Consider the following 22092-nt stretch of genomic DNA (forward strand, 5'->3'; position numbering starts at 1 on the left):
TCCCCCCCCCCCGCCGGTGTGTGGAGCGGGGCCGGTCCCGGCGTCCTCCAGGCTCCCCGCCGCCGCCGTCGGGGCTGCCAGCGCCGCGCTCCGCCGTGCTCCGGGCAGCTCTCCCGCTTCCCCCCCCAGCCCCTCCTTCCCCGCTCCGCAGCCCCGCTTAACCCCGGGAGCCGGCCCGCGTCCCGGCTTGCTTTGAATAATTGCCTGCCTCCCGCGAAACGCCCGTGGGGAAAATATTTATTAAATGGAAACAATTGTCCTGGCTCCCGGGGGGGGACCGCGTTTGTTCCAGGCTTATTGGTTTTTAGCACCTGCTTTGGTTAACAAACCTGCTCCGAAAAGCCGCCGCCGGGCCGTCCTCTACCCCCGCCCGCCCCTTTCCGACAGCGACCGGGGAGAGAAACGAGAAATCGGGCGGGCGGTGCGGCGGGGGGAGGCTCCCTGGGCCGGTCGGGGGGGCCGCGCCCCCCGGGCCCCTCGGGGCCCCCCCCTCCCCCCCCGCCGGGGCACGGCCGCCGCTCCGCCGGTAACTTCGCCTCCCGCCCGGCGGCGAGCCGCCGCCCCGGGCCGCTCCCTGCCGGGGTGCCGCTGTCGGCGGGGGCCTACCTAACCCCCTCCACCTCCTCCTCCTCCTCCTCCTAATAATAATAATAATAATAGTCGTATAAACCACCCTCGAGCTTATTTCCTGCCTTCTTCCTTTCCGCTTGCAATAAATGACTTTCATTTCCCGACAGAGCCGTGTGCGTGCGGGGCCGGGGAGGAGGAGGAAGAGAAGGAGGAGGAAGAAGAGGGGGGCATATGGTTTAGAGTCCGCTCACCTGGACGGGGCCGGCAGCACCGGAGGCTTTAGCTTTGCCCCCGCCAGCGCCATCCCAGCGGCTTTTTTCGTTGCGCCCAGATATGCGCCGCGAATTTCTCAGCCCTCGCCGGGAGCCCCGTGCCCAGAGCGGGACCTGCAGGGCGGGACCCCCCCGCGAAGGCACCGGACCTTCTCCGGGGAAATTTCCCCCTGCCTAAGGTGGGCTCCCCACCTCCACCCACCACCCCAGCAGCCGCTGCGTGCATACGGGACCCTCAAACAAAAAAAAGGGGGTGCAGGGGCCCCTATCCCCAGCTTGCCCCCCCCCCCCGGGCTCCTGCTACGTTACTCCCCCCGGGGATCTCCGTGCCACGCGTGGTCCCGGTAGCCCCGTCGGGGCTCTGGCCGCAGGCCGGAGCGAGGGTACCCGAGGGCTGCCCATCCCCCCGGCAGGGACTTGCGGGCTTGGACCTGACCATAGTAGGGTGACACGCGTGGAAACTTATTTTTTACCCCACTTCCCTTGTGGAAACAGCGATACCAGCGGTCCCGGCTGCCGGGGCTCTGCCCCGCGGAGCGGCCGCGGCCAGGCGTGCGCGGCCGCGCTTAACATCCGCGGTTAAACCCGCGCTGGCACCGCTTGCCCCGACCCGCTCGCCTCAGTATATTGCGTTTTCCCCTCTGCCGCTTAAAATACAAAACTCCCTTTTTTGTTGTTGTTTTCATTGTTTATTCTCAGATTCTTTCGGGGGGGAGAATTATATCATTCGTCATCCCTCGCGAAGATTAAACGAGGGAAACCTGGCGTCGTTCTCAAAAATGCGGGTAGCAAGACAAATCGTTCGGAAGGGAGCGATGGCTCGCAAGGCTTTGCCTGCTCCCGAAAAGTCTTTCCAATCAGTTAATGTTGCTTCACAATATTAATGATAAAAAATCGGCAGCCTTGCTTTCATTGGCTGGTGCCTTTGCCTTGATGCATCACACACTCTCCGATCAGCTCGGGGCATTTCAGGTTGTATTTTGTTCATTTACATCCCATATATGCCCCCGTTAAAAAAACGGGCAGATGGGAAAAGAAAGATTTCCTTCCAGATGCCAACGCCTCCACCCCTAAATACTTCCCTTTTTACCCTAAATCTTCTGTCCTGGAAGGGCATCTGTTGCAGTTGTACATCCCCCGAGGACGGGTTTTATAAACTTCGTACGCCTTTTTTTTTTTTTTTTTTGAGACAGCAGCGATTTCCAGGGCGGTGACTGAAATCCGTTTCTCCTCGCCAGCTTGTTTAGACACCAAAACTAATAGTGCGATTATTATTCCTGAATGATATCATGGTAATGCAGAAAGATAAGAATGGCCTGATATGGAAACATTAAAATTATATTCTTGGAGATAGTTCATTTGGAGTAACTTTAAATTAGATGAGATCACATAGCCTGAGATCTAATATCAACATAAATAGAGCTGTATTTCTGCCTTCATCTTCCTCCTCCTCCTCCTCCTCCTTGCAGGAATCTCGGTCGGGCTTGCAGCACTGCAGTTGCCAAAAGTGAGAGGCAAAGAGCACAGCACCTATAATTTGAAAATACCCCCCTATCCAAAATTTGGTTGCTGGAAAAGAATGGATCTTTAAAGAATGTTTTTTATGCTTCAGGCACTAGGAAAGGGAGGGGATTTTTAATTGATTTTTAATTGAAGGGAGCACGTTTTGGAAAGACTTTCAGGTCTCTGGTGCTTTTCACAGGCGCTGAGGACACCAGTCCTCCTTGCTGTTCTGCATGACCTGGTGAGATTCCCACTGACAGCAAGGCTTTTTACAAATATATAGAATTAGCTCAGCACATAGGCTGATTATTTGGGTATTTTTCCTTCATATTTGGTGATTTTACATGCAAGTGCATACATACAGTTCTTTATGCATGTGCCACATATTAAAAAAAGACCCATCTAATCACATGCTATCAAAGAATATTTTCTGAGAGAGATACATATGTAAAATATAGGCACACACCAGCTCATACAAGCACACAGCACTGATGCATTCACAGATACTGTGCAGAACAGACTGCATACATACATATGGGTTATTCTCAGTGCATGTTTGCAGTATTTCTTGCTCAGTCCACCCCCCCAACCCTGAGAAAAGCATTCATGCAACTACAGCTACACATAGTTACACCGATACAGCCTTCTGCATGGAGAGATTTAATGGAGCGGGTCAATACCCTGTACATACGTGACAGAAGAGGGTAACAGTGATAGATGCGGCAGATTGGATCATCCCACGATCTGGTTTGCCCAGCGTCTGCTTTCTCACATTGGCCAACAAGAGATGCTTCCTGGGAAGGCACCACGCTCTGTGGAAGAGAGCTGCTGAATAACTTGCTACAAAAATAAAGATTCCCCTCAGCCTCCAGTAATTAGGACCTGGTTTATGCCCCAAAGCTGAAGTTTACAGCCGTTTCAAAACTTAACTTTTGTTCTGCTCACTTTATCTATCTGTGACGCTACATGATCTCCTGTAATCGCCCCATCCTTTGACAGAGGGCTATATGCATTTACATAATTCATTTCTCACAGGTGATCTGTTCATTATTCTTTTGCAGCATTCTTTTTTTTTTTTTTTTTTTTTGTAGTCCACTGTTAATGAGGGAGGTGATGTATATTTTTGCCCAGGGGGATTTCCCTCCTGGCTCAGGCTCCCTGCAGGTGATAACCCTGCAGTGTGGCCAGTCACCCTGGGGAGCCACCGATGCTGGGAAACCCGTCCCCTGCCAACACCGTGGGCAGGTCCAGTGCATTTTACTGTTGCAGGTCTTCTCACAGCCCCTGGGGTAGGGGCGGTGGGGGCGAAGGTCCTGATTAGTGAGCCAGTGGGACTGCCTTACAGCATAATTCTGTGCCCCAAATTACAGCAGCCTTCCCAGGCGATAAAATTAAGCATAACTCTCTGTGTGTACTTGTGTGGAAGTGCTGCACTGAGCAATACTGACTGCAGGCAGGTCAGCAGCCACTTGGGTTGACATTGCTGTCGCTGTGAAGTGCATAATGCTGGCGCAGAGAGCACCGAAACTGCCCACGCAGAGTCAGATGGTAGCTTGGTCTCCACCGGGCCCACAAAGGGTCTCTGGGTGTAAGCCCTGCAAAAGACTCCTGGGGCGGTGCCACCTCTCTGCCACCTCCTGGCCTTTTCTTAGCAACATTAGCTGTTAAATAATAGCTAACAAGTGCCTAAAGAGCGGTTCATCCTTTCCAGGGTGAGAAATGCCCAGTGGAAATCCAGCGGGATTCTGCTAGTTGGATAGACCCACACTGCAGAGCCCCATGAGGTCTTTGGGTGCATCAGCCCACGTCCCCAGGGAAGGGTCCACAGAGATCACTGTTCGCTTTCTCTGCAGCAAAAGCAGCAGGAGAAGCCTCTCCAGTAAATAAGTATATTCACTGTGGCCATGCATGTAAACCCAGGGGCCTGACACAGAATTGACTTCCTATATTGTAAGGCCAGGGAGCCTCAGTCATTGTCAGCAGCATGAAGTGAAGGATAGACGACCTAAGCTCAGAAGTGCAGAGCAGGCTTGTAAGGAAAGGTAGTATCTTTTATTAGACCAACCGATAACAGTCAGAAAAAACCAGACAGGCTTTCAGGCACACAAGTTCTGAAATAGAAGCAGCAACTTTCAAGAAAAGTGCCAAGGCTGAACTGTTTATCTCAGGTACTCACCCGCCTCCGTTTCTGGGGAGGTTGATGGCTTGATCGGTTGTAATACATCCATCCTCCCTGGTGCAGGATGAAGCACAGAAGTGTGATTATTCTCAGCTACACGTCAGGCATGGAGAAACAGGGAGGCCAGCCCAAGCCTGGATGCAAAGCTTGGGGTAGGGGAGGGAAGAGACCAGAAGAGTTTGATGGTATTTCAGGTGAGCTCTGGAGTAGCCTTCTTCAGAATCGCTGACATCAGTTGAAAGCTACACGTGGGAAACACGTGGAGCTCAGACAAACATGACCGACTGCTGTGTTCTGCAAACAAGAGGATACACTCAAAACTATTATCTCGCTGTTATTCTTCTAGTGCAGTTAAATAACATGAAAAGTGGATGTCTGGTCAAGATGCAAAGATACGGAGGAAAATACTCCTTTTATTGATTTATGTAATCCCAACAACCGTTCATAGGCTCGGGGTTCTTGCAAATCTATGTCTTGTCCCCAAGTGCCGTGTTTTGCATTTGGATATCTGAATGAGATGAATGGTGTTTAAAGGCAGTCACCGCAGATGTCCCTGAGGGCTGCAGTGCCCCAAGTTTCAGGAGTATCTGTTATTTTAGTGAAGGGTGGTTCAATTCATGTCCACTCCATTCATTTAGGATCTGTCAGCATCATGCATATCGGCAAGGTGGAGTTAGATTTTTTTGTCCAAACTGCCCTCTTTGGTCAATGTGCCCACTCTTGTGAAAGATCTGCCCCATAGACACAGCCAGGCCCACAGCATGGTTAAGCTCATGTTTAACTTCCTACTTATGTGAACCAAACCACACAAAAGCCATACAATTTCCTCCCCGCTCTTATCACGTACGCTGATATGGCACTTGAGTTAAACATATTCACCAGAAATACAAAGCCTGTGAGAAGGTAACACTCGAGACCCATCAAGGATCTGATGAACAGCCCATTTATCTTACTGCAAGGACTCCAGACCCCTCTTCTCCCCACTCACACAACTGTTCTCAGTGTCTCAGGGTAAAACTCCAGGGGTGGGTTGGGATATTTTAAGCATTGAAGGGCATTTCTTCCTCTTCACATATTCCCAGTATAAAGGTAGGACTCTAGGAGCGCCAATGGCCAAGCGCTGTCTGCTGTAACCTTGGAGAAGTAATCCGTCATATGGCCCAAAATAATCTGGATAACCTCTAGAGCATGCAGGGAGGTTTTAAGCATGTTGTTTAGGTCCTGAATTCCTGGAGATGGACCACAGTTGTAAGACATGCTCCAGTAGGCAAGAGATGATCCATGGTAGTAAGAGACCAGTAGTAACAGATGCTTTTCTGCTTCAAATCTGAGACCCTCTGTAGACTTCACTCTGCGCTAAGCACATCAAATATTGAGATGCTGGTTGGCAGTATCAAGTCTGACTGGCAAACACAACTTTGGATTGAACTGGCGAAACAAGGTCTAAACAGCCACTCGGTTCTGTTGTTTATTGAAAATTCAACCCTTCCACTGACCTCACTGAGTGAACCAGCTTCAGGAAAACCACAAAGCATGTACCCACCCATACTGTTTGAAAATGCAATGGCTTCCATCCAAACACTGCTATACAGGAGCCCAGATGCCTCTGAGATGCCTTTTGTTGCTTGCTGGAAGTTCATGGTGGCATCTTAGGGGCAAACCTCCTCCCTGGCTCACCCCCAGCCCAGGAATGGTCCTCAGAGGCTCAGCAGAGCAGAATAATGCCACGTGCCCCTGAGCAGGGAAGGTGCCCACACATTACACATAGACTCTGCGTAAACTGGCTGTTTGCTCTGGGGTGTTAGCTGTCAGTTCAGGGCCATGTCAGATACCGTGTTCTGGTGGGCAGTCTGGCAATGGGTCCCCAGCAGTAAGGAAAAGACCCCTCCAGCATCCTCAAGAGGAATCAGCAGGGCTCCGATCTCTACCCTCCTCGGGCGTCAGATTGACCTTCTGCTCGGTGAAGCTGTGAAACAAGTCTGCAAAGCCAGGAGCGAGGGAAACATCACTGCTGGACTCCAAAAAAATGAGTCAACCAGAGGGATGGAGGTGGCAAAGCATTTGGATGGAGGAGACCCCAATCCCTTGAGCCACTTGGACATCCACCCTGGTGGGGGATGCAGTCTTACTGAGACGCATCAGCTCTACTGCAGGACAGACACAGTGACTGGGAGCAGAGCTGTGCTGGCCTGGCGCTACCGAAAAGCATTCCTGGTTTGTGTTGCACATGCCCTCTCCCATCCTCCCCAGCTTGGTCCTGTTCGTTCGGCCACAGCATCCCTGACTCAGGGCCTTTCTTCACTGGCAAACAGTTCCCTCTGCAGTAAACTTTGGGGGAAGACTCAGGAACTAATTTTGGGGGATGGTACAGATTATATGATCATGGCTTGAGGAAATTATTATATTTTTAATTGAATTTTGTGTGCTATGCATAGATACTACAGTAGTGGGCCCTTTATCAATTGTTAACACGAATACTAATGAATACTAATGCTAATCATTTGTTTCTGGAAACAAATACAAAGATATTTGATGGAAAAATCTCTCTGAATTTTAACACCCAAAATAATGAAATGCATCACAGTCCGGTGGTGCCAGAAGACAAAACCCTACAGTTACAATATGGTGACACAAAATGTGAGATACGGAGGAGCTGCTGCTTTCATTAGCTATTCTGCTGACTAACACAGCGGGGCTGGACTCCAGAAAATTACTCTCTTGCAACCCACAAGGAAAAACTCCAATAACCTTGGCCCGAAGCTGCAGGGAATGCCACGTGAGGGCCAACCACCCGCTCCAGGGCAGAGCACAGGTGAGCATCCAGCGACGTCTCCTCCAGAGTTGGTCCTGCGGGGTCAGGGTCCGGCACCCAGCCCTTGCACAGAGCTGTACCTATGATGGAGTGATGCGCCTGCTTCATTATTTATTTATTGCAATAATTTACAAGGCACCCATCTCTCCAGCAGCTGCTTGTTCTTTACGAGGTTTGGAGATGAAAGCCAACAATATTTCCACCCACCCAGCCCAAACGGGAAGGCAGCTCAGTAACCCTTTCCTAACCCTCGAGACAGGGATTCTGTGGGGAATAATTTAGCCAGCAGGAGACTCCAGAAACAGCAATTAATGAAAGAGTTGGATAAAGCATGTCTTACATCTTGTTCCAAATACAGCCATAGAGGTTTATACTGGGGCAGGGGAGGCAAATGTTAAAGGGAGGGCCTGCTCTGGAGCACACCCAGTCTGCAGCACCTGCAAATTTCCCCCCCAGGATAAATAACTAAGATATCTCCATCACTTGGGGCTGCTCAAATTATTCATAGCAAATAAATTACCAGGTGTATTTAGTCTGTTGTTCCCCCCCCTTCCTTTTCCTACACGCTCATGAATCACTTGGAAATAGATTCTGATTTCTGCAAGTGTGTCTATTAGTCATAATAAAGAGACGTGGCACGTCTCATGCGAAGATGTGTGGCCAATGGGCTGTCGGCAAATACTCATTATTGGTCTGGTATCTACATCTGAATGGTGATTCAGGTTGTTTGCTGCTGCTTCTGAGCCCGGATTGGTGATGGGGCTTTTTTTCCCCCTTTCCTTTTTAGTGAGCAGTGGGAGCAAAGAGGGAGGACCACAGAGATACTCAGTGCAAACCTGCTCCACCAGGCAGGAATCTCCTGCTTCTCCTGCAAACGTGGCTGCTCAAACAAAGGCCGGCGCCCATGTGGGGGTGGTGGTCCTCGCCGAGGCCACTCTGACCTGCAGTCAGACCGAAGAGCATTGGTGTCCACCTATGCATCCGACATCCAAGCTTTTGCAGACGCCAGCCAGTGCTGCCCATACATCTCCAAGAGTCAACACACCAAGGCAATAAGTTCTCCGCCTGCCAGCCAGAATGCACCTGGGAAGATATATGAACGGCATTTCGTTCCCTTCTGTTATACCGTCTGCCTCAATCCCAGCTGCTGAGAAACCGAAGTGGCACAGCGGATCAACCCCATCTCCTCCGTTCAAGCCCTTTGCTTCCATAGGCAATTACTGCCCCAACAAACAAACAGCTCAAGGTTGCCCCAATGAACCTCCAGTGTCCTGCTGGCCACAGAGGGAGAGAAAATCTGTCATCGCTGGAACACAATTTGCACACCCAACTTGGGCAGGGGTGGAGAGGTGAGGGGACGCGGGTGGGAGGAGAGGAGGAGGACGAGCTGTGGCTGACCTTCCTCCGCAGCACGTGGCAGTCAGGTTGCGGGGGATGGGAGACTTGTGTGATTACTGGCCAAAGAATAATGAGCAGTGCTATTTAAACACATCCAATTATTGTTGTTATTCAGTGGGCAGAGGCCAACGTGAGAATGAAAACACAGAAGGAGCAGAGAGGTCTTTGCCTGGGAAAGCGTGTAGGAGCCTTGTAACACTCGCCTATGAAAAGGGATTTAATCAACAGCTACAAATTTGCAGAGCAAAGAAAAAGATGCGCAGCACTGACTTTTCACGCTTCCTCTGGCATGGGGCCTGCAGATAACTCCCCTGACCACCACCCTCCCCTGGGAAGGACTACTTGTAGGCACGAGATCAGGCTACCCCATCCATCCAAACACAGTCCAGAGCATAAGCCCAAAAGAAACATCTTCATTTCCCTCTGGTGCTCTGACTCTATTGCAATCCGATGGCTTGTGATGATCAAGTCATCTCTCAGACCTACCAAATGTGGTGGGTAAATAGGCATATAGGCCAGACTGTTACATCCTCTTCGTTCCCAGCCCTGCTTAGTGCTGGTTTTTGCTTGGGAGTCTGGTCTACTTGGCTCCTGCACCGGCAGACCTGATCAGGAGGAGACGTCAGGTTCTTAGACCAAAGGAACTGTTGTTGCACAGTTTTACCAGGATAAAGACACCTTTGCATCAATTAGCTTAGTGCCTTCCTTTAGGCTGCAGTGACACAAGCAACTATGTAATGACATCCTTGCTTCCTCAGCCAGGGGCTCATTCTGCTTTATCTCTGTCAGCATCCTTCATTTCTCCAGCCACTGGCATCCCTAAAACAGAGCTGAGCGGTTTCCAAAAGATGAGTCCCATCTCACCCCAAAGGGCTGCAGCCAACGCCTTGGTATGGAGGAGCTCCACTGCAGATGAGTAAACTGGTCCCACGTGCTCCCCAAACTGATGAATCCCCCAGTTTTATAGGATTAAGTCTTTCACCAGAATCACAGGTGATTATTGCTCCCTTCTGTGTCTTCACATGGTTTGCAATAATGCTCCAGGGATTCGTAACAATTAACCGACTTCAGCATCTCAAGCTGTCGTCAGTCAGTGACACAGGAGGAGATAGCCTCCAAAATTAATCAAAGCAGAGGAAATAAGTAGTTTAGCCCCTTTCTTTGCTATTATTCCCATGTTAACACTGGAGTCTTCCCCTGTGGGATGACAACACGTTTCTACTAGAGCAGCACCACTGAGCTAAAGTGAAGATTGCAGTTTTATTTCTGTGCATGCGCTGCTCTTCAGCGACATGTCCCCCAAACTAACTCCAAATATGAAGAAAAAAAAACAGGAGAAGAAAATTTTCCTTCTTGCGTGGCTTCTTCTCACCAGCTCCTGGCTTTGCTAGCATCCCAGCACATGGTTTCCGCCAAGGTTAAAGGTGTGCTTAAGTCCCGAGGGAAGGCAGTTTGGCCCTGCCAAGCCTTCTGTTGATCGCCGTCGCTGCCCTAACACGTGTGGTGAGCAGAGTATTTGCTTCCATTTACGGATAAGGATTCTTTTCCAATTAATCAGTCCTGGTTGTGTATTTAATTGCAGCCCAAAGACTCTCTCTGTGACTCATGTGATGCCTTTAATCGTTATCTGTTAGGTATGCGGCTGGGTGCCCTGGGTCAGAGGGCTTCGCTCCTGATCCTCAGCAGTATCTCAGGACCAAATGGTCCTGAACTAAAGTGGGATGGGAATATGGCCTCCTGTCACATCCTCAGGCACAGACTGCTCCCTCCCGGCAGCAGCCCTGAGATCTCCAGGTCTCTCTGCTCCCGAGGTCTGATCCCTCTGAACTGGCTGGAGAAGACAAGCAGAGCCTGTTTGCCATGAAAGGAGTCTGGGCAGGCTTCTCCTACCAGGCCAACTCAGTGGCTCCTACCCGAAGGCTTAATATCTCTTTGGTCACAGTAAAGCTGGGCAGAGTGGCTTTCAATATATTTGTCCTTCCTCCAAAATCTGGGATTTATTTTTTGTAGCCCTGGACTGACACTAAAATTGCATCCTGGGTGTTTTGGTTTTTCTTTTTTTTTTCCTGAAAACTTTGCCTGATTTCTAAGGCAAGAGTGAAAAAAGGTTTGCAGAAATGCTGCCTGCTTCCATTTTTCTGTTACTGTTGCACAATATTCATGTTTTGAGCCCTATTCCCTTGAAAGAGCTTTTTATTCTAATGCAGGAAATTTCAAGGATGCAAATGCATTTTCTGTTTCCCTTGCAAAGCAGCAATGTTTCTCCTTTGGAAATTTTCTGTTTAAAAAAATAGGTTTACTGATATCCCACATTTTGGAATCTACAATAAATCATGCCTCAAAAAAGGGGGAAAGGAAGAGAAGACAGGAATGCTACGAACTCAGATTAGGATAAAATGCAGGGGACATCGTGAGGATAGCAGCATTTTTCTACTTTAAGCTACGGTTCAGGAGAATAAATTCTCTAAAACACCTGAATGCTGCTGTGTCCGCAACATTTTAGCATCACAGCTAAAATAAAAGAAAAGAACACAGGCAGGAGCTCTTGAAAGGGGAGCGTTATTGCCCTGCTCTACCCCTCTGGGAAGTAGTATAAGAGCAGAGTCAGGCAGCAGCAGGTATTTTAGCTGTGGGCTATGGGTGGGGAGGAGATGGGGGGCAGCTGCTGAAGCCCAGGGAGTGGCGGAGGCTGGCAGGGAGCAGCCTGGGGCTTGCGGGGGGCTGTGGAAGAGAAGAGGGTCTGCAGAAGGAGGTGTCCAATTTCTTGGTCCAACAACGCAGCAATTTCGCCATCACAGAGTGGGGCTGACAGCAGAGGCCACCTTCGTAAAACACTCCCACTTCCACCGGTGCCTGTGAAACGCAGCGAGCGGCGCGGGCAGGTCCCAGCCGCTCTGAAATAGCTCAGTGCCACTGAAGTGAAAGGACCGGCTTGCAGCTTACATCAGCCCAGGCTGTAGCTGCCAATCCAAATTGCTTGGGACGGGGAAACAGCAAAGAAACTCCAGACCCTAGAGGGGAGCATCAATGTGTCAAGCTACGGTGAGGTTCCAGAAACATTTTAGGATGCGCTGATAGATGACCAGAGTTTAAAAGTCTGCGAGAATAAGCTGGAGGAATATGCACAAGGTCAGGACTCCACTGTATAGGAGCCCAAAGAGAGGCTGTGCTGGTGCAGGTGGTAGGGAAGGATCACCCTCTTGCAGGAGACACCAAAACCCATGTCCCAGGGCTGGGCTTTGCCCATTGCTGAACTCCTGCACTGGTGGTAAGCGGCAGAGCTGCAAGATGGGGTCAGCTGATGTACGTCCTTCCTGAATCCCCAACACCCCCCCCAAACCGGAGCAGCAGCAGTGCCTTTTGGGGAGGAGAGAGCCAGTCTGGGAAGCTCTTGCCTGGGGATTTGGCTGTTCAGCTGCTATTACGGTCAATGGAAGCTGGGTAGCTAAATCTTTCTGCCGTGCTTTGAAATCTCCCCTGCAAGTTTTCAGCGGTGCGGGAGGAGAGGCGTGGGCCCCCTGCTCCCTCCGCTTACATGCGAGCAGTGCTAATACCGCTCCTGCCTGCCCAGCGTGACGAGGAGGGGCTGCGCTCTGGCTGGGCATCTTTTCTTTGAAGTGGAGTGAAATCCTAAAGCTTTCATTCGGAGAGTGCAAATCACTGCTAAAAGCTCTCCCCTCTCTGACCCCCATCTAGGAAACTCTAATCCAGTCTCACTGGCTTCACTAGTTTCCTTTTTATTGTTGTGGGGTTTTTTTTGCCAATGGTGACCTTTGTGTTCAAGCGTGGCTGACTCCAGCTGGAAACAAAACAGCCACCCCCTTCAACCAAGAGGTTCTGGTTGTTTTTTTTTTTTTTTTTTTTTTTTTTTACACTAAGTTTCCCCTGTTTCTGCATGATGAACACTGCTCTCCGGTGCTGGCAGCTTGTTTTAGATTAGCTAGGACAGGCTTCTCTGGAGCATTACTGGGGTCAACTTCATTTTGGTACTCAGAATGAAGATGCTGATAATCAGGGCACTCATTAGCCCCTGTTAATGAAAGGGAGTTGATCGGTCCTGTTGTCATGCAGCCCTGAATCAAGCCAAACTGGGAGTGCATAGAGGGCAGGGGCCATGGGCTTCTGCTCTCTGTAAGAACACAAGAACAGCAGCTCTCATGGTCAATGCTGATGTGTGATGGCTATCAAAAAGAACTGAGATGCTGGAGGCGGGGCATAGGGAGCACATTTTCCTTGGCCATGGGAGCAAATTCAGGAATTCCTGAATTTTCCATGAACGCTGGCCTTTCTGCCAGGGCAGGTAAAGCTGCCAGATCATGGCTTTCCTGGTGTTAATCTGGGGAACCGAGCAATTAGCGTGGAGTTGCCTTGGGGCCCAAGAGACTACAGGATGCATCGCTGCACTTGTCACCGCTCCTGCCTCCCTTCGCCCTGTGCTGCTGCTAAGCACGTTATCTGTACAAGGCTTGTCAAGAGCCACAGCCCCTTTGAGACGGAGCAGGAGCATGGGGCGATGCTGGCTTTGGCACTACTTTCAGCCGACAGCAGGGCTGGGGAAGGCTGTCCGGGGAAACGTGGCCAGGAGAGTTGGAGTTGTTCACTGCCGGTCAGACCGCTTGGGTTTTCCTAGGAGAAAGCACTGGGCTGGGACTCTTCCTCGACCCCATAGGATGATATCAGAAGGCAATATAATTCCTGTTTGTGTCTGCATGGTGACCTTGAAAACCCTGTCTATATTTAAAGTATAAGGCTTTAGCATAGAGGCAAGGGAGGTTCAAAGCACCTTCCTGCTTTTCCCCTGCTCACCCAAGAGACTCAAACTTAAACTTGCTGGTGGAGACCCCTCTGCAGTACCCAATAACCTGTATTATCTTCCTACAACCAAAAAGCAGACTAAGGCTGTGCACTAAAGCTGCATTTAGCAAAGATCTCCCACGTGCCATGATGCCTCTGGTGTCTTCTCCAAGGGTCTCTTGTCCTGGAGCATTCTCAGAGCCACTCCTTCCCTGCTCCTCTTGGTCAAGCCCCAGCTACTGCTGGCCCTAAACCTCCTCCTTCACCAGCTCCAGGCACAGTGGGGTGATGCTGGGTTTTTTTGTTTCTTAGCCTCAGCTTTGCCTTTCAAGTCTGACATTAAGGTGGCCACTGGGATTAGCTGTCTCCTCCTGCTTCCATTTTGTCCCACTGCTCCATCAAGTTCCTGGATTTCAGCTTCTTCCCCTGGCCATTGCCTCCTTAAAACACAACAGCAACATTTCCAAAGTTGCATGCAGCTGGACATGCGAGTTGCACATATTCTTCTTAAGACCTATAAAAGGTAGTTTGCTGTGAGCCCTTGTGTGACACCAACGCACATGGATGAGTCCAGAGTGGCACAAAGTGGGAGATCCTCTGCCCTTGTGCATCAGGAGATGACAGACGGGGCACTGCTGCCCCCAGAGCAGAGGACAAAGCATTGCTCCTCTCCCGTAGCAATGTGACCCACTCCATTAGGAGTGTCCTCGGTGGGGAGAAGACAAGACCTCGCGATGCCTGTCCTGGGCTGTAAGTCAGCCCTCCACAAACTGGCCTGGAAAAAGCAGAACTTCCCTCATATTAAAATCAAACACCCTGCATCTTGAATCGTTGTCTTACTTATTTTCATCTGGGTGACATGGCTGATCTCCTGCTGCACTTAAGGCTGTTTTTCTCGTCCTTTTTAGAGGCTCTTTAATACTTTGTATTGTTCATCTTTTATTTTATCTCCTTATTTATTTTCCTCTAATGCCGACCTTCTTTCATCACCCTAAGACTTTCCCCCCTCCCCCCGACCGAGTCTCCCTTTAGCTTCTTGTTTTTCCCTTTAACTATCCTGTTGCTTATTTGGTATTGTAGGGCTTCATGCTTGTCTGCACCGCATGTCTGCTCGGACGGCTCGGCCCCACGCCCGGGGAGCATCACTCCCTCCCCCGGGGCTCATGGCTCCCTCCCCGGGGCTCCCCGGGACCGGAGCAGCTCTCCCTCTGCCCAGGAGAGGGCACTGGCGCAGCAGCCCACAGCCTCTTTAGTGCAGCCTACAGCTACTTCATTTTTTTCCTGCTTAGGCTCCGATTTGCTCCTCCCCCCGCGGATGAGCATTCCCCTAACACCCCCCCCCCCCCTTTTTTTCCAAAATTTTTTTTTTCCAATTTCTCCTTAAGTTTCTCCATGTCAAACTCCTTTTCTGCTGGTCCCCTCTTCAGGCCTAATCCCATCACGGAAGCCTCAGGTGCTCAGCATGGTGCTGGACACCTGGCAGTGTCTGTGCTGGCACAGTAGGAAAGGAGACTGGGAGGGTTGGGGGATGGTGTCCCTTGTCCCAGCTTCTCCGCTCTTTGCAGCACCGCATGACAGAGTCACAGGGAGACTTCTACCCGGGCACAGTGACAGCAGAACTATCTTCCTGCCTGCTCCGGTTCCACCAGAGCCCCCCCCAGATACAGCGGCACAGAGGTGGCTGGGGAGCCCCATTACCTCCACCGCCTCTTTCCTCTTCCCTCTCCATCTCCTGAAGAAGGCAAGAGCTCAGCCGCTGCCCTCAACAAGCACCTGCTATTAAACCCCCTGTTTTCTCAGGAGCAGCTCTGCCACCAGCTTCCCACTGCCCATATCCATGAGCAGCATTTCCTTTCCATCAAGGGATAGCTTCCTCCCAGTGTCGGTGGGAATGGGGGCAGGCCTGGCGTGCAGCTGCTAAGTAAAACACTGCATGGAACCTAAAAATAGCTGCCGTGCGTCTGATCTGCGTCAGCTGAGCTGAATTTTCAAGTGCAGTTGTGCTCCGGGAAGAGACACCCTTGCTTGCTTGTTTGTTTATTCCTGCATTCAGATGCTCCTTTTTTTCTGATTCCTCTGCAAGTCCTACACCCAGGCAAGGAGGCAGCTTCCCTAGCTGCCTGCTTTGGCAAGTTCAGCTGGGGGTGAGGGAGGAGCCGGTTCTGGTTTCCCCAGACATAGAGGGGGTTTTTTGAAAACTTTGCTTTGCCGAGAGCTTTTTTTTTCCTTTTCTTTTTTTTCCTTTTTTTTTTTTTTTTCCTGTAATGAAGGGATCTTCTTGAAAACCTCTGCACCACCTGGAGTGAGCTGTGCAAGGGAACTGGCCATGCACACCATTTCATGGACCAAGCGCCAAGTGATGGTTTAGAAGTATTTTTTCATTTAGGCTTTTCAGAGTTTAAGGACAGTGAAGTCAGGCTGGTAGTCTGGAAGATGAGCTTTCCATTAGCTCCAAATGACCCTCTTTCAACCTCTTTCACTCTTAATTGTACTGTTGGTCGCTCAGGTCAGTACAAACTCTGCTAGGATCAAGGGCACACTTTCAACTACATTGAGGAGCCTGAAAGCAGTGTGGGATTTTCAAAATTGCCTAAATAACCTAGACCCATGCACTGCTAAAACTGCTAAGAAACACCGCTTTTTACTTCCAGAAATCCCGAGTGCCCCTGAAAACTTGCCCCAGCAGGCTTCTGACTCCTCTCCCCCTCATTAGCACTGTATTTGGGGGATGTCCCTCATTTCAAGGAGGGGATAAGGTATTGCCCATGCCAATTTTGTCATTGGAAATAATTACTGTTGGAATAAGGAGCCACAGATCAGAGCTTGTAAGGAGGGCTGCCTGTGCTGAGACCTGGGCTCTTGTGACACGCTTGTCAGGTGGGTCCTGGGTTTGGACCTTCCCAGGCCAAAAGGTGAGGTTTTGATGGCATTCAAGTCCAGACTGCTCTGGACCGTCTTTGCCGTGTGCAATAGGAAGGAGCTCTTCCTCACCCAGCTCCTCGCATTGTCCCCGTCGGGCTCACCAGGCTGGTCGGCGGACGAACCCTCCAGGTTCTGGTGGGGCTGGTCTTTGTGCATTGAACACTGGGGAGCCTGCAGCTGCAGCTTCCTTCTCTGTGGTATGCTCTGGATCTTCCATCCAAGGCAAATTGATCGCATGGGGTCTTATCTAGAAACAGCCAAAAGCCGCACGTGGTCCCTCTGCAAGGGCATCACCAGCGTTTCTGCCAGTTTGCTGCATCTTCTGCCCCTGGTGCCAAAACCACGGCTTGCCCTGTCGCCAGGGGCACTTGGGAATGGACAGGGGAACTTTCCAGGTGCCCCCTTCTCCCTCCCGTCCGTCACAGCCCCGTAGTGTTGGAAAAGGGAGGAGAGGCTCTCATGTGTGTGCATGAAGCTCCTGTACTGCCTTCAGGACTGAGGGCAGGAAGCCAAAATCAAATCTTCCTTTTTTTTTTTTTTCCTTCCTTTTTTCCCAGAGTGTATCACTGGCTATTGTCCTTATCAAACAAAGCCCTTTCATCAGAGGTTCTTTAACACACTTTATTTCTCTTTTATTTTGCTTTGAAATAAGCCGGGCAACAATTAATTTCAGAGAGAGAGAGAGAGAAAGAGAATTCAACAAGGATCTATTACTACTCTCGGCTTCTATTGCTGTAATGAAAATCTATTTCCTTTCCCTTTTGTGTCCCATATAATTTAATGCCCATTTTATTAATGGTCTGAAATAATTACGGAACCTTTTGTGATTCTCAAGTATGTTTCATTTAATTGTGCAATAAACGCCTAATCTCTTCCTCCATCTGAAGCTATTATGGCATTAAAATTAACAATTATGCAGCAATGCGCCCGGGTCCATAGAAATCACTCCAGATAACTAGACATATATAAATCATTCATGAGAACAATTTCTGAAAAGAGACGAAGGGAGAGAAGAAAAAAAATTGTGTTGAGAATGACATTGGGAAGCCAAGGGCCTGGTCTCTAAGAAGATAGCAACACCTTAAAAAAATCTTTTTTTCTTCTTTTTTCCCCTTTTTTGTTATTATTATTTTACTAATTGTGTTCAGTGGCACAGTGTCCCCCCCCCCCATTAGCCTGACAGTTATTTTCAGAATTAATTAACTGTTAGCTCAGAGGATAAATTGTTCATTATCAGTTTTCCCCCCCTTCCTTCTTTCTTTCTTTCCTTTTATAGTTTTTTTTCTTTTTTTTTTTTTTTTCCTCTTTCAGGCCAGCAATTACACTCTCCGCCTTTCACTGGCAGGTCCTGTTCTGTAGGAGGTAATCCAAATGGGGAAAGTGCTTTTTCTTTCAACCCTATTCACTTCTCCTCTTCTTCCTTTTGTGGGATTTAATAACCATGGCTGATAGGCGCACTGTGGACAGAGAGGTTAAGTTTGTTGTCTCAGCACTTTGCTGACAGAGGAAAGCTCAGGCATCCTGCTGCCCCGGCCAGCCCACCTCTCTGCTCCTCGCACCACACTGCTATTTCATTGCGATTCGTTTAATTGTGATTTGAGCCCCGGGATGGCCCAAGCATCCTGGTCTGCACAGGGGCTGACCTTGGGCACCTGAGGAATGAGGTCTGGGGTGTCTCCAGCTGGCAGAGCAAGGGGAGAGAGCCCTGGCATGTCCCCCTTGAGCAGCATCTCCATGCATAGACAGCAGGTCACTCCTGGCTGCCACCCCCTATGAGCTGCAGGTCCCTGTTACCGCCTTTCAAACCATTGCCAGAGCAATATTAGTATCAGCTCCCGATACCATAGTTCCATCAGTCCTACTTGAAATGGGATATCCAGGTGGTCACTCTTGCCCTGATAATCGAGCTGTCATATTTACATTTCCAAAGATCAAAGGGGAGCAAATTGTACCCTCCAATATTTATTTTTGTAGATGATTCACTTAGGAATTTACGTTATTAGAAGTGGAGCAGAGAGTTCAGCAGACTAAGCAGCCAGTGTCTACCAGAGAAGAGATTTTTGAGTCCACCCCACCCAACCCAGGAAGCCAGCAGCTGCCTTCATCCCTCATGCTGGTCTCCTCTTCCAGGTCTGACAAGCCCATTGTTGGTAGTTTCCCTACTCATCACGTTCACATGTGGTTTGTGTCACCTGTCTTTGTTCATCTCCTCCCACAACCTAAACTGAACTAAATGAAGATATAACAACTAAAAGCTGCCTTCTCTCCAGAAAAGACTATAAATGACTCTTCTGCCACTTCTTTCTCAAACAGTTCTGTAGCAGATCCAGAAGAAGGTCGGGTGATCACTCCAGTGACTGAGAGCCATCTTAAATCACAAGAATAAAACTGCATGGGTATCTTCCATGAGCAGCTCAGCCAGATTTAATAGTTCACTACAGCAATGGGCCAGGCACACCCATGGGGACTGTACATGATTATCCATCCAGCATCCATCTGCTATCCCACTGGGAGACTAGCCAGTGATGGAGTGACAAGCACTGGGCTGAGCAGTGGTGAATGGGAAAGCTCCAGCTCATGAAACTGTGTTAGGGATAGCCTTGAATTGTAAATGATCTCCAGGAGCCAGCTATTTGTTTTTGTCTCTTATTTCATTGTCTGTTGTGGAAATATAACCACCTGAGTCTCTAAAACGTTTGATGATGCCCTGTGCCTCAGGAAGTACAGATCAAGAACGTGACTTCAGTATTGCACATATATGGTTACAGCTGATATCCAGATACAGATCTGACCAAAGACTTCAATTAATCACTTTGAATAATAGTAGCATATTAGAAACGAGAGATACCATTTAGAAGAAAATATATAATCAGCAGAGATCAAGAGAGAAACAGACTCTATCAAGCACTACAATGAGCATGGTTCAAAAGATGATTCATAAAATTAAAATCCCAAATTCACCCAGTTGCCTGCCTCTTTTCAGATCAATGGAGAGAGTCACACATCATCTTTGATATCTTTTCTATGTAAAGGATCCTTTTTCTGACCAGGTCAAAAAGCCCAACCCTACTGGCAGATGATGATTGGGACCTATTTGGCAGCACAATGAATTTACTGTCTAGAAACTGTCTTTTGCTGTATAATGAATAAGGCTGGAGAGGAAAACTCTTTTGTACCACAAACTTGAGCAATGGAGTATCAAAGCTCAGTCAGTCAGCCACTTGCTTAGTTGCTGGCTGGGTGTACTAGGGTACACCCTAGTTGTACAACCATCCGAGCAGGCTACATATTAGAAAGCGGACTATTCTCCATCTTCAGCTCTCACTGAAGGATTCATCTGAGCTCTGACACTCCTCTGGGTCACAAATTCATGAGTGAATGCACCTCAAAGTTGATGCCCACAGCTGCTCAACTGAACACCTTTATGGATTCCACCAGTTATTGACCACAGCTCCCATAATGGTGATGGAGGTACTTGCCTCATGCAAACACTCAGCTGAATCCTATCTTGTCTGCATAATTTGCTGGTAAGAGGTATTGTCCACAGTCAACTTAACGAGATGGGCACTTCCCATCTGTCTGAGCAGCATGACAGGAGCAGCTTGCAGTGTCATTCCGTTGGTGGCAGCTTTCTGCAATGATGGCCGTTGGCTTTAAGACCTCAGTGCAAGGAGGTGGGTAGCACGACAGGGAGAGCTGGTGAAAACCGAGTGGTGTCTGATCAGCTGGCACTGCCTTCCTTGTGCCAAGGCAGTCTCCCAGTTTATGCCTTATTCTCCTGCATTAGCATCCTGTGTGTGTGTTCATGTCAGTGCAGGAGAGAGAGAAGATTAAAATGTGTCCTTCCAATTAAGACATTATTTCCACCTCATTTAGATTTTCCTGTTCTTAATGCACTTCATCATTTCAGTTCATTTTATCCAAGTGTTTTAAAAAGCTCTCCTCTTCTATTTCCCATGGTGAGGATGATTAAGATAGAACAGGAATGATCTGCATCTTTCCAAACTTTGCTGCCTGTCTGGAATTAAACTAGAGCTGCAACGAGGAGAGGAAAGAGAGGAGCTGGGAGCTGTGTGCTCACAGCCAGACAAAGAGACTGTGTACGCAAATGCCACAGGCAACAATTTCAGTGAACAGCCCGCGTTTGGCCTTCAGTAGGTAATCAAAGCCCAAACTACCTGGAAGTGGGGTTGGCAGACTGTGTTGTGTCCTCAGCTTTAATGCTGTTTATTCCCCACTCTAACTTTGCTGGGCTATAGTCTCTGCAGCTTGTTCTGGAGATGCTGTCAGTAGCGTAGATGTCAAATCCCTGTCCATGCTGGCAATACCAGTGAAGATGATAACCCAGCCCTGTGGCAGAAACAGGATTCCCTGTTTCCCTTTGGAAAAAAATGCCCCATGATTCTGCCCCGTGCTGAGCTTTATCCAAACTCAGGACAGTGCTGAGGGGGATGAAGCAGATGTGCAGAGCAGAAGGGATCCCCATCACTGATGTTTCTCCTTCAAACATGAAGGTGGCTTCTGCAGATGTGTGATTCATTTTTGAGATGTAAAACAGAGAGGACCACCTAGCCTCCACGACCAGCTGCTCTGCCAGCTCTGCCAGTGATGTCCAAGGAGCAAGCACCCGGACTCAGAAATGGAGAATGAAGCCACTCACTCATCTCACTGTTGGATGGCAGCTCCCAGCCTGGATTTGCACGAGCGACATGGAGAGGAACATCAGTTTAGCTTAAAACCAACCTCCTCTAGCACCCCGTCCCCCAGTTTTGAACAGAGACTCCATAAAACATTGCAGCATGAGGGTCATCAAGCAGAGCTACTGGCTAGCTACTAGAATCACCTTGGCTTTTCATGCAGTTTCTACTTGAAAATCCAATGCCACAGGAGCTGTATTTCCTTGCTGGCTTAAATAATACTGTTGGAATTGGGAAAGTGCATGTTGTAGCAGTGTGGCGCATTGACGTTACTCAATGTTGTGATGGTCAAATATATCCAATTTTCCTATTGGACAAGCTATCCTACTCAGGTGGATGTAAAAGATGACACCCTGTTCCTCAGCATCTCCTGTTGTGCAGATATACTGTATGCAGTGAGTGAGAACAGTGTGTTAGCAAAGCCCATTTCATTTAAATGACTGTTTTCATATCACTGACTGGTATTTATTTACTTCATAGAGCATGTCTGAGGTCGTAATGAAAAACGACCCAACCTCACCGCAGAGACTGCCCCATACTTAAGACGATTAAGATAAAGTCCCACATAAGTGGCCCTAATAAAAGGAATTTATCACAAGACATGGAGAGGAAGGTATCTTTATTCACGAGGTGAATAGCACTAAGGGTTGTCATTGCAGATTTTCAGTTCAGGAAATTATCATTCATTTTCCAAATTACTGACTGCACAAAAATTACTAAATGGTGCGTTATCACTCCCTCTCAGCATGAGAATGTCTTTGTTGTATGTTTGATTACAAATGGCTTGCCCCATGATTATCATCAATAAATCACAGGTAAGCATAGCACATGCCATGAGGAGGCTTGGCTGAGAGGTTTCTGGAGCTGGCATGAAAGGAAAGACAAAAGCACCCTCCAGCGTGGAGCTGTGGTCTTTCAGTTTGGTAATAACTCACTTCGTCGTGT

The sequence above is a fragment of the Haliaeetus leucocephalus genome, unplaced genomic scaffold (genome assembly GCF_000737465.1).
Source record: "Haliaeetus leucocephalus isolate CR32 unplaced genomic scaffold, Haliaeetus_leucocephalus-4.0 Scaffold143, whole genome shotgun sequence".
NCBI classification, from domain to species: Eukaryota; Metazoa; Chordata; class Aves; order Accipitriformes; family Accipitridae; genus Haliaeetus; species Haliaeetus leucocephalus.